The following is a 12,651-nucleotide window of genomic DNA, read 5'->3' on the forward strand; positions in this document are numbered from 1 at the left end:
TGACCCACACGTTTACTACCACTTTACGTCCTTCAGGATCATCTTGTGTCAGCCTCGCCAAACTTCGCAGCCTGCTGGTGTGATTTCAAGGCCAGTGGTCTTATAACTGCGTCGATATACCCCCTTTCTTCGAGAAGCTTGATCTGCTGGGAACTTAGGAGCTGTCCCTGGGTCGCTCTACGCTGTGCTGCTACAGGAGTCCCCCGGATCATCGCCGGACACTGCTAGGCCTGCGGAAGTTCCCGTAGTGGAGTCGTCGTCCAGGTGGGTCTCTCCATGCTGTCTGTTGTCGGGGACTGACACACGTATGCGGTAATGCCAGGCCCAAAGACTAGGAGTGCGAGGACGGAAGGAGAAGATAACTGTCTCTTCGAGAGACCCTCTGTAGGAGACGTAGATGGGTAGAAATCCAGCGAACCGGTAGAGATGTAGGAAGGGAGTTGCCTCAGGACAGAAACTGCCGATATTTCGAACAGAGACTGTCCTTCTTCTGGGCACCGTCCTCATCATTGGCAGGGTTAGGTGGGACGCGTTAAAGGTTCATGCGAATTGTGGGCCAACAGCCCGGAGGGAAGAAGGGGTGTAGAGATTATGTGAATGGAGTGACCTTGGCTCAATATAACTCCGTTCACGTAATCCCCTCCACACTCTAACAAAGCCGGCCATTCGATCCGGCCATAGAGGTCCGTTCGGACCCTTTCTTCCCTCCGGGCTGTTGACCCACAATTCGCATGAACCTTTAACACGTCACACCTAACCCTTTAAATACCCTGCCAATGATGAGGACGGTGCCCAGAAGAACAGTCACTGCTCGAAATATCGGCGGCTTCTGTCCTGAGGCAACTCCCTTCCTACCTCTGTCGGAGAGACTGTCTGTTATCTTTTAGAGACTGGGAACTGCTCAAAGCCGCTCGCGCTCAGGAGTCTATTGACAGCTTCGCTGCTGTACCGCAAAACCAACATGATAGTGCCCTCACCCGTGTGAAAAGTCTGCATTGGCTCAAGAGGAGTTTGGGTCCCCAAGGGTTAGATGGTGCGGAAGCAGGTGCTTGTGATACCTGGATGCATGAAGCCGCTAGGTGGCTTTGGGGAAATGATGTTCCAGAGACGGGTAAAGGCAAAACTACGACATGTTTAGAGGAGGTTAACATGCTCAGCTCCTCAACTTTTGAGATAAAGGCCGTAGAAGGAACGGTTAGCGAACCGGCTGAGCTTTCGGATTTAGCCGCGGCGCAGAACCTCGCTGACTAAAGCGCGCGAGGATGCATTGAAGAACAAGGGCGGAATGTACCTAGATACGAGACTACTGTATCATAAGGACAAAGTTTTGGGTAGGCCTGTGAGACAACTTGTCCTACGGCGCTGCAGGCGCAAAGGGGATACTGCAGCCAGCTCACGACTAACCACGGGGTGGCCACTTTGGCGCTCGTAAGAAAACAGCTGGCATTAAGTACAGTTTTCTGTTGGCCTGGGTTGGAGACACGCGTTAGACAGCACTGTTCGAATTGTCATGGACAGACGCGAGACTGACAGAGTACCAATTACTCCCCTAACACGTCCGGAGAGGCCGTTTCAGTGTGTCAATGAATATGCCATAGCCATAGGCCCCATTAGACCACCTTCAGCTAGAGGACACAAGAATGCTTTATGCATTATATATTTCCACACCAAATGGCGGGAGCTGCCAATCTCATTCGCCAGCTGCAAGATTTCTCCTATAGGCAAGAAAGGTAGGCGCCTATCGAAAAAGGGGCAGGAGGAGGAGTGTCGTTGGGAGGAACCGAGAGGTCTGCCTGCCTGATTAGGCGGCATGTTTCTCGGGAAGGGAAAGGTGGTGGAGAGGAAAGGGTGAAGTGGAAGGAGGATAGCTGCGTCCATGGGCCGACTTCAGGGGAACTGTGCCGGCATACGCCTATTACACATCTGAGGGAAACCCAGGAAAAACCCCAGACGGCACAGCCGGATTTGAACCGCGGACCTCCCAGTCTCCAAGCGCACGCGTTACCGCTGCGCCACCGGAGCTGGTGGGGCTTACGGCATAATCTGGTCGTTCCGGCTTTTTGACAACTGGCTGTTTTGTCTTTTGTGGTCTCGGATCACAACCCGCTTTCTTATCTGACAGAGTGTTCCCCACAATTCAAAGCTGATTTACTGGGCGTTAGCCTTGCAGCTTTAAAATGTGACGGTACGGTATAGAAAAGGATAGGTACAGTACATGCAAACGCAGACGCACTGTGTGTAGACGTATTTTTGCATTCTTGCGTACGTCTTTTTCTGTCAATTTTCATGTAATCAAATTGCCACAAAAAGGCCTCCCACCTTTCTCTCTTCGAATCAGAAGCGATAACCATATCATTCGCGGCAATAGTTGGCGCACAGCGTGCTATATATGCGGTGAAGTTTTGTTTTTAGGGTGTAGGGAGGCGAAAGCAGTAGCAACAAAGGGAAAGCCCTGGCCACGGATACTACGGAAACAAACGTACACTGTAAAAACAGAACTTCACACCGCATATAGCACGCTGTGCGCCAACCATTGCCGCGAATGATATGATTATTATATTATATGATTATAAATTAGTAATCGTCCTTCAGGCATGTGTGCTGTTAGTTCCGGTGTCCCTCAGGGAAGCGTATTGGGACTGTTGTTGTTCTTAATTTATATCAATGATATTGTTACTGTGATTCCAGAAGGTGTTTCAATAAGGCTATTTGCAGATGATTGTGTGATTTTTAAGGAGGTCACGAGCCATGCTGATCATTTATTATTACAGAATTCTATGGTAGCAGTTTTAGAATGGTGTAGACAATGGGGAATGAAGATTAATTTGGACAAGACAGTACTGATGCGACTTACAAGAAAAAAATTACCGATTGTGTTCCCATATTTGCTTGGGAGTCAAGAAATATACCAAGTACAGAAGTATAAATACTTGGATGTGACAATCAATAGTAGACTAACGTGGTCTGATCACATTTCTGACATCTGTGCATTAGCCCTGAAGAAATTAGGATTTATACAAAGGAAACTTAAATGTGCACCGGCACAAACAAAGCTACTCGCACATAACACATTTGTTAGATCAAAACTTGAATATGCAGCAGTAGTTTGGGACCCGTATCAGAAAAGGGATATTACACTACTGGAGAGGGTACAGAGAAGAGCCATAAGATTCATTTTTGGGAAATACAGAAGAACTGACTCATCTAGTAAGCTGATGCAGGTAAACAACGTCCAGACACTTGAACTGTGCCGAAAAATTAGTCTGATATTATTTCTTCGTAAGGGTCTGATGGGAAATGTCGCATTAAATTTACCAAATTCTCTGAAACCGTCCTTGTTGAGAAGAGCACGACATAGTCAGCGGGAACAAATGCTAGCACCAATTTTTGCAAGAACTAATGCATTTAAATATAGTTTCTTTCCTCGAACGATAGAAGATTGGAATTCATTGCCCGGAAGTGTTTTCGAGTCAGGTAATTTTATAAGTAACGTGGAGCAATTTTATTTTTGTTCTCAATAGAATGCCTTGTGGTGTTGATAAAAAGTTGATTTAATTGATATAGTGTATGATCGTGTTTTGATGGGTCAATTTACCGAGCTCTGTTTAGTTGTCCACTGTTGAGTATGTGTCAAACATGTATGCCACTCCTGTTTGGGCCACATATTGGTTTACAGTATTAATAAAATAAAAAAATGAAAAATAAAAAAAATTATCGCTTCTGTTTCGAAGAGACGGGTGGGCGTACGCCTTTTTGTGGCAATTTAGAAATACGGTAATTGCCACAAAAATGCGTACTCCCATCTCTCTTCGAATTAGAAGAGATAATCATATCATTCGCGGCAATGGTTTGCGCACAGCGTGCTATGCGGTGAAGTTCTGTGTTTACAGTGTATGGCAGGTCACGGAAAGCCCACTCTCATTCGTTGTCCCCATTACGGCACAATAGATCAATGCTTCAGCTCAAAAGACATCTTATTGGTCTGGGAAGTGATGCTATAGGCGCGCACGGCAAGCCCTATCGCCATCACCACCACCACCACCACGGCAGTTACCACTCTCTCGTCGAAATAACCGTCCCTTAGGAGCAGGACTGAAGGTGACGTCAGCGGAACCGTTACCCTCGTTTGTCGATGTATTGTTCACTGTCATTGGCATTACATACGGTCAATTATACGTCCGGGGCTCAGGAAATGATAACTGGGGGCTTAATCGCTTCATCGTCGTTACGGTCGTTACAAGCTAACGAGTGGCGGGAAATTCAAAAAGGCGGGCACGTGACACATTGCACGTGACGTGTACCACGGCCTTCACGTATCGCGCGAAGATCGCCGTGCACGTGTTTTATCACGTGCCCACCTTTTTAAATTTCCCGCCCGCTTTTTTGAATTTCCCGCCACTCGTTAGCTTGTAACGACCGTAACGACGATGAAGCGATTAAGCCCCCAGATTTGTTAATTCTGGTGTTCAAGGGCATGTGTCCATCTGAAACAGTTTAAGGTAAATATTGCTGTATGACTTTTGGTCTGTTGTCATTTTGTTGCCCATTCTGTGTGCACACGAAATTTATCCCCTGGCTGCCCCCCCCCCCCCCGTTCAGTTTCCGTCATATTTCAATTACCTTCGGCTGTCGAGATTCGAGGCGCCTCTAAAAAATGTTCGGAAGGCCTCAATGCTCTGTCATTTTTCTAAACAATGACTGGCCATAAATAACATCCAGCCACTGTGCGCATAATTCGATTTGTCGACTCCTCACAGCCCTCAGCAGTTTTGCAGAAGTTGTTCTCTTGTATGCAGACACCTTGACGAATGCTCCTTTCATCTTCTGACGAACAGTAAGCATTAAAGTCCATGCAGTGCTGATGTAAAGTCATATAGTCGCCTGCGCAGTAAGTGATGGTTAAACGTTTCTGATTACCAGTGCAAAGATGGAGATCCGTAAACAGCCTTGTTTGAAAGACAGGCCGGAGCTCATTTTAACGTAAATATCGCTGGTCCCGTGTTATGCTGTGTAACAGTCAGGAGTGTTGACCATATACATTAAAGTACAACCGTTCACAGTTTATCTTCCCCACCTCCCCGGAGGAGCGTGGTTGGGACTCGATATTATACATTTTTGATGGGCAGCAAATCTTGAGAAGCACGTTCTGTCTATACGGACACGTTACATACACATGAATCCGGCTGGCTAAACACGCGTCACATAGAACACGCCAGCATAACGTGTGCTCACGTTCTTTCGGACATGCGCTTATATGGAAGTTTTTGCCACCACTGACGTCAATATTCTTGTTTAGTATAACCGTTGTGAGATGCTTTATAAGAATCCAACCACTGATCTAGCGTTCACAACGCAAGTCTCACCGCTACAAGATGCAGTTTGCCGGCTTATGTCTTGGCTTTTTTTTTTACACGTTGCTTTCATGCAACGCCATACAAGGCTCATATCGGGGCAAGACCGCCGTAACGAAGGACGAACACGTAAGTGACAAAATCTAGTCAATTTTCGTCTTGCTCGGGACCGAGGTCTCAATCTTTGTTATTTCTCTCATGTCACGCTGTGTCTGATTTGTGCCATCACTGTAAACTTCTTCACACCTTTAAAGGTGTGCGCCACGCACATTAACCCTGGTTGCCTAACATCGTACTTCCAGAATGATATCTAACAGAATTCAGAAAGCATTAAAAAAGATCAGGTACGTGTCAGTGCAAATCTTGCTTTCATTAAGTCATCGAAATCGTAGATACATGCTAATTATTAATTATTAAAAGCTTTACCGTAGAGCGCGCTGTGCACCAACCATTGCCACGAATGATAGGGTTATCGCTTCTGATTCGAGGAGAGAAGGGGGCGTACGCCTTTTTGTGACAATTTGGGTATAGGACAATTGCCATAAAAGGGCGTACGCCTCCCTCTCTCCTCGAATCAAAAGCGATAGCCCTATCGTTGGCGGCAATGATTGGAGCAACTACGTGCTATGCGGTGAAGTTCTTTTTTTTTTTTAGAGTGCAGGAAGGCGCTCATTCAGACATCTGTCCATTTGTCCCACGTGCATGTTCTAGTATGATACGGGGGTATCTTATCAGAATAGACAAAAAAGGTTGATGAAGGGTCAGCCAAACGGGATGTTGACTTCCTATTACGCAAACAAAAAAAGGAAAAAGAAAAGGGGGGCAATCAGCAACAAAAGGATAGATTAAAAAAAGATGTAAGAAGGATGAGATGGACTAAGGTTTAAAAAACGGTTAATGGCGTGATAAGGGACTCTTACGAGCCATTTCTTTTTGACAAGGTTCATATGAAAGATGAAAGTCACTGAAAAGGTTAGCCAGCAGGCTTTGTATGTGTTTGTCCTTCTATGGTGTTCCAGCCTCAGGACATCAGTTCTCTCAAGGTTCATATCTCCCTCTCGTGCTTAGAATCTTCAAGCAGATTTCGGCTTCCGGATGTACGGAAAATTTGGTTGGCTGAAGAGTGGGAAAGGAGAACCACTGATGAAGCCAGAATATTTGGACCAACCCACTTTGTGAGGCATTCCCCCTAGCTGTCTCTGAATGACGCGGCAGCGTCTGTCGGCAGCAAAAAGAACATTTCCCGTCGACATTCCCCCCTTACAGTAAACTATACTTGTAGTATTATACTAGTACTACTAGTACTATACTAGTAGTAGTAAACTATGTACGGTTGCCACGTTCGTGCGTTGTTGTATTCCGCCCTAAGATCATGACTCATGACGTAGAAAATGTAAGTTGATTGAAATATAAATTGCATACAATCTCCCGAATATAGATATGGTTCAGATAATGAGGTCATGCCATTCAATTGTGGCGTACCTTTCTACTTCAGCGAGTACATCGAAAGCTATCAAACCCTATAGCTTAGCAATGTGATGTCACCTGTTGGAAGAGTCGCTGCAATTGGTTTGTAATACTTCCAGTACCATATAATCATGAATGCCTTCATATCTGCTGAATCTCGTCGTTGTCTCTCATCTTTATGAAGGTTTCGCACAATAACCAAATACCAGTACTAGCTTGCACGAATTCATGTTATGAACACCACAGAGTAACAGTTCTTGGAGTGTAAAGTATGCGTGTTGGAGAGGAAGCATTAGTAACACATAGCAGTGACCCAATGTGCGATAGCTGCCTATGCTGTTAGCAAAGGACATCGTTCACAAGTGGCAACGATGAAGTTGAAGGATGCAGAAGAAAACATTTATAAGGTTCATACCTATACGCGCCTCTCTTACATGGTTATATATAGCCGTTGGTGAACTTTCTTTCCTCCGTGTCCGACCACTGTGAAGCCAACTAGAGGCATTAAATAGGCAGCAGAGCAGTGACACTGAGCCACGCCGCCATCTTGCGTCAAGCGCGGCTGTGTCATTAACATGCAGTGCGTACAATGGGTCAATATTTATGATATTACAAAAATGTTTTCCAGCTCTCCGTCAAACCGGAGACTTTGACAGGATGGAGGCAGACTGTAGGAGGCAGACTGTAGAAAATACTGTATTTTAAATACAATTTGCGGTATTTTGGTACTCTACTTAATACTTTTTGTTTTGTGTATTTGTACTCTATTTAAAATACATTTTATTGTATTTTCTACTCAAAACTCTAATTTCGTATTTTGGATCTCGCTCTCATCAAAGTTCCTCTTGTCTTTTCATTATCTTGCTGTTCAGTGGAAATATCCGAAGTCCCTCGGACTTGACCCGGACATTGACCCTTCTTGGAAGTCTCCATTTAGAGATATTGCCCAGTGTGTACTAATCCTTGGCGAGTGAGGGTTCTAATATGATTGCCCTGACGCGGTGACGCCGAATTTTGACCTCGCCGAGCAGGCACCTGCTAGAAGTTTGCTTTGTTCTGGGTCAGATATACTTAGTGGAGTTATGTGGTATCTCTTTGTCATCCTTTTTTTAGACTTGTGTTTAGATGACCTCTAACACACAGCGGCGGCTTGCGTAGTGCGCGGGGTTTAGGTGATTCATGTCACATAGCGGCGACTAGCCGCATTGACCAGTGACCGGTGACTTTTTGCGTTCAAGGATAAATAGTATCTTCATTGAATTTACTTTGAATTTAATTTTGATGTATTTTGTGCTGTATCTTAATTACTTAAATTTTCATGTATCTATACTCTATCTTAATTACATTCTAACGTTAGTATTTATTGTCTTATCTTAAATACATTTTTGAGTATCTTGTACATGTCTGGAGGTCATCTTCACAGAAGACGCCGTGATGCTGGGGCGCCCAGCGGGTTCAGTCTTAGCCCGAGCGGGTCGGGTCAACTTTCCCCGGCTTTCGGGTTCACCTGACTCAACGCGACGCTGGTTCAACATGACCCGAGAGTGTTTAAATGAGCGAGACGACCTCGACAAGCCAACTCGACATGCCGCTATTGAGTTCATGTAAACGCGTCTGATTTGTAAAGATGGGTGCGGACCCAGCTATCATGCCCCATGTTCCCCCGCGAGCGAGTGCAGTAAAGTCTCGTTGGTCACGGATAGGGGACCCAAGCTCAAATCAAGTCGCAAACCGCAACTGATCACTGAAAAACTTCACTTGACACAAAAACAGAAATAGCTGCCCTTCCAAAGCGGGCGCGGAAAATTTGAAAAGCGTTCCAGGTTCTTAGCACACAGATCTTCACGAACGATTATCCCAATGTTCAGTAGCACTGAAACTGTCTATTTACACATTGTATTGTTGTCTTTGCTTACATTTTCAACGTGAAGAAAAAAGCAAGAAGAAGAAAAGGGAAAATAAGAGAAAGAGCAATAATTAAAAAAAAATGTATACAGTGACACTTGTACACAACTGTTCTATCTCTATTTTTCTGTTTTTTTTTCTCTCTCTCTCTCTCTCTGCGCCTCGCTGCTTCGTACAGTTTTTTGCGGATGATATTCGGAGACGCTGCTGCTGTACTACAACTCCATAAACTTGACGCTCGAACTTAGCCAGCTGTAAGGAGTGAACCCACATCTTCTGAATTACCGATTCAGGGCTCTTACCAATTGAGCTAAGCTAACACGCCTCCGGCTAGCAGGCTTTGCGTGTATTTGCCCTTTCAATGTGTTCCAACCTCAGAACATCATCTCCCAGCTTCTCCTCAAGACATTTTTCGAATAGGAAAGCAGCGGGGGCGACTTTCTTGTTGTAGCGAAATACAATTGCTCTTTTCGATTCTCGCTAGTGGGATCGAAAGTGTAACACTTGTTAACTATAACGCACTTGCCGAAGCGCGTGTGAGCTACTCACAACGGAAAAATCTGTATTTTAGCGAGTAGGAACCATCTCGTGCAAAAGAAACATCGGTATATGAAGTACGCGGCCTAGATATGCACAATCACAGCGCAGCGAATAATCGAGCGAATAGCGAAGTCATCGTTCCAGGGTGAATGTCGTGCACCAAGATCAAAAAGCGCGCTCTTAACGTTGCACATTTCCGTTGCCCACGGATCAGACAAAAATATTTAGTTAAAATATTTTGCTAAGGGTATTTTTCCTAGCTTACTTTGATGTCGTGGATGTGCACATGATTTATTGTTGAAAGTTTATTTTAGAAGTTGGATTTTTCATACAGGGTGTTTCAAAAAACATGTCATTCGGACTTAATAAAAACGGGGCGATGAAAAAATATGCGGTCAACGGCATTTGTGTGGCGACTAAATTTGCCACCTTGCAAAAATCTTTTCATTTCATTTTAATTAAAAGAAGTTGAATTTCATTAATTGAACTCCAAAATTTCCCAAGTCAACCTAACGTTTTCTTTTGTGTTTGTGTGTGTGTGTTTTTTTTTTTTTTTTTTTTTACAGAATTAGAGAGCCCGTAGCGAACTTAGTCAGATCCACCAAGAAATCCGCTCGATATTGCAAATGGAACTGCCCAAAAAAAGTCCCGAAATGGAGGCTTGAAAGTTTCGGGTGTTCAACGGAGCACCAAACCCGTCCCAAAGATGCGCGGAGGGCAGGACATGCTCCTGCCCCCATGAGGCTAGAACAATTTATCGCCGGACCGGTGTGCAACACGAGACGCGCCGATAAAAAGGCGGGTGACATTCCGCCCCTTTTTTCCCGCCCTGTTTTTTTTTTTTCGACCTTCTCTCTTTCATGGGGGCAGGAGCATGTCCCTCTCTCCACGCATCTTTGCGACTGATTTGACGCGCCGTTGTCCAATGAGAAAGTGTCATTACATTTCTAAAAATAGGTTTAACTTCAGAAAATTATGAAACTACTTGGGATACACACACACAGACTTTTGCCACATATTCAGGCCGTGTGCATTCACGTCACACATCAATTAAGCTAATTTTGCTAATCGAACTCGAAAATTAGCCAAGCAGAGGTAACGTTTTCCTTGATGAATTCGGAAGCCAATGGCCATAGCACAGTATTCCAAACGAAATCACAGGTTTTTTCAGATGATTTGTACAAAAATTTGACAGCCGCAAAACCGTTCCCGTGCGAGGAGCGCTTGATGATATTTACGTTTACTTTTCGTTCCACCCAAATACCATCCCTCCTATGCGAACAAGGACATAATCACGCCTTCCGCCCTTATCAACGTGCATACCGTCCGTCAGTCCCCAGCCACTGATAACGTCGGTTACCGCGGTAATACCCTCGATTGGGTGTGGCTGTTTCCACTTTGTCTCGGTAATGTCCTCCTCTCCTCTCCTCATGTCCTCGTCTCCGGCCATCTTTGCGACTGGTTTGGTGCACCGTTGAATACCCGAAACTTTGAAGCCTCAATTTCGGAACTTTTTTTTTTGGCAGTTCCATTTGCAATACTGAGCGGATCTCTTGGTGGATCTGACTAAGTTCGCTACGGCCTCTCTAATTCTGTAAAAAAAACAAAAAAAAAACAAAAAAAACACGTTAGGTTGACTTGGGAAATTTTGGAGTTCAATTAAAGAAATTCAATTTCTTTTAATTAAAATCACATCAAAATATTTTTGCAAGATGGCAAATTCAGTTGCCACACAAATGCCGTTTACCCCGTATTTTTCCGTCGCCACGTTTTTTTTATAAAGTCCGAATGACACGTTTTTTGAAACACCGTGTATATATTTGAACCTATTGTTTCCCCTATTGTTTCAAATGATATAGATGTAAGAAAAGTCAATCTGATACCAATCAAATAAACTGAGCTGAAAACGGGATGGCTCATAACGAAACCAGTTGAAAGTGAGTTCACATAGCGTGACGAATGTCTTCTGGTAGAAGGTATAATACTCCAGGAGGAAGACAACGTGCAGAGGTATAGTGTCGTTCAGTACAGCGTATGTTTTTGTTGCAGAAATACCCGGAAGGCACGGATCCTACACCAAACAGTGTCGATGCAATGCAAGACCTTGAAAACGAACACCGTTCGACGCATATGGCAGGCCCTGGTCAGCCGCGGCAACACTGGAAACGCGGCATATGTCGTATCACATTTTGTGCAAGCGTTTGTAATGTTATTCCTGCAACATTTCGTCGAGGATGTATTGTTACTTGCTTGAAAATCAGCGTCGGTATACCACTCTGTTGGTGAGAAAACAGCGATGGAACCTTTTTGGCAGGAGAAAGTTGTGATTAATTAAAATTAAACACGCCAATCCATCTGTGATAGCAGGACCTCAGTAGCAGGTCAGTGTAGTGTAGAAGCACGAATTTATTCACGATTATCAGCTTAAAACATGGGTCTGCTTTAAAATCGTGCGGCAGCCCAGCGCTCCTGTACTATGTTCCAATGAAAACGCCAAGACTGAATGAAAATAAAGAGTGAATGTATGGCAGATATCGCTGCGCATTGTGCACATTTCATTGGAACGCAATAGCCTTTATGAGCTGATTGTGGGCATTCTCCGACGATGGACAGTAACGAGCCGTGAAGTAGCTGACGTACTGGCAACCAGTAAGTTGTCTATGCCCCTGACGAAGACACAATCGAAAACAGTTTCCGTATTCGCTATGGGAATTTTATGGTCACTGGATATGTGCAAACAGAACACTTCTTTCATAAAGTTTGCGAACCAGTTGACCTGGGGCTAGCTGCTTGGTATCCGTGTTGAAGAGTCCTATGACAATCATGGCCATGTTGGATTTCTTCACATTTTCTACGGAGGCGGTGCTTGCTGTGATGATGTGAAGAATGATGGAACGAATAAAAAACACCCTGTATGTAATATAAAAACATACACGTATCATAACATTCATAAAATTTAGTGGCGCAACTTCTTCGGGGTCTTCGTATGCGTGCGATAGTGGTCCAGAGTTTATCCAATTGCCTTCTTACGGCTTGTTTGACAGATTTTATCAGCCTTTCATAAAATCCCCCCCACCATGGTGCGTTTGTTTGAATAAGCTACCAAGCGATGCGATGTCTTCCGAGCCCACTTAGTACTTGATTATCTCCGATGTGACGCCATTGTATGCTGAGCGCTTTGTTGGATCTATTGAATGTTGGGGCGTTATCGCTATAAGTGATGCTCGGCAGGCCCCTTGTAGCGAAGAATCATCTGACGACATACGTGAAACTTTCTAGTGGTATGACCCTCCCGAGCCCTTATCACTGCACATGTGAGAATAACGATGCAACCTTCACGTTCCTTCGGTTGTTTGAGGATCTTTCTCGTAAAGAAGTCCTGTGAAGA

At 44.6% G+C, this 12,651-nt stretch overlaps 1 long non-coding RNA gene across 1 annotated transcript; it reads left to right on the forward strand.

The window, feature by feature from the left end:
* Positions 1-4,944: 4,944 nt before the first annotated feature.
* LOC135366035 (uncharacterized) lies at positions 4,945-11,795 on the forward strand. The gene is made up of 2 exons (XR_010414064.1): positions 4,945-5,480; positions 11,313-11,795. It is a non-coding gene; the product is annotated as an uncharacterized LOC135366035 (long non-coding RNA).
* Positions 11,796-12,651: the final 856 nt, after the last annotated feature.

The sequence above is a fragment of the Ornithodoros turicata genome, chromosome 8 (assembly GCF_037126465.1).
Source record: "Ornithodoros turicata isolate Travis chromosome 8, ASM3712646v1, whole genome shotgun sequence".
Lineage (NCBI taxonomy): Eukaryota > Metazoa > Arthropoda > Arachnida > Ixodida > Argasidae > Ornithodoros > Ornithodoros turicata.